Source organism: Marmota marmota, unplaced genomic scaffold (assembly GCF_001458135.2).
Source record: "Marmota marmota marmota unplaced genomic scaffold, marMar, whole genome shotgun sequence".
Classification (NCBI taxonomy): domain Eukaryota; kingdom Metazoa; phylum Chordata; class Mammalia; order Rodentia; family Sciuridae; genus Marmota; species Marmota marmota.
Window position 1 is genome coordinate 8357667 of NW_026000211.1, and position 263 is coordinate 8357929.

A 263-nucleotide genomic window follows, 5' to 3' on the forward strand; every position below is an offset into this window, starting at 1 on the left:
TGAGTCCTGACCGGCCCTCAGCAGGACCCGGACCGAGAAGCAGTTTCCCGTATGTGTGATTTTTTAAATTTATTTTTTATTTTTAGTTGTAGATGGACACAATACCTTTATTTATTTATTTATTTATTTTTATGTGGTGCTGAAGATGGAACTCTGTGACTCACACATGCTAGCTAGGCAAGTGATCTACCCCTGAGCTAAAACCCCAGTCCCTGTAGGAATGATTTTTAATCACAATTAAATACTTTCTTCAGAAAATTACA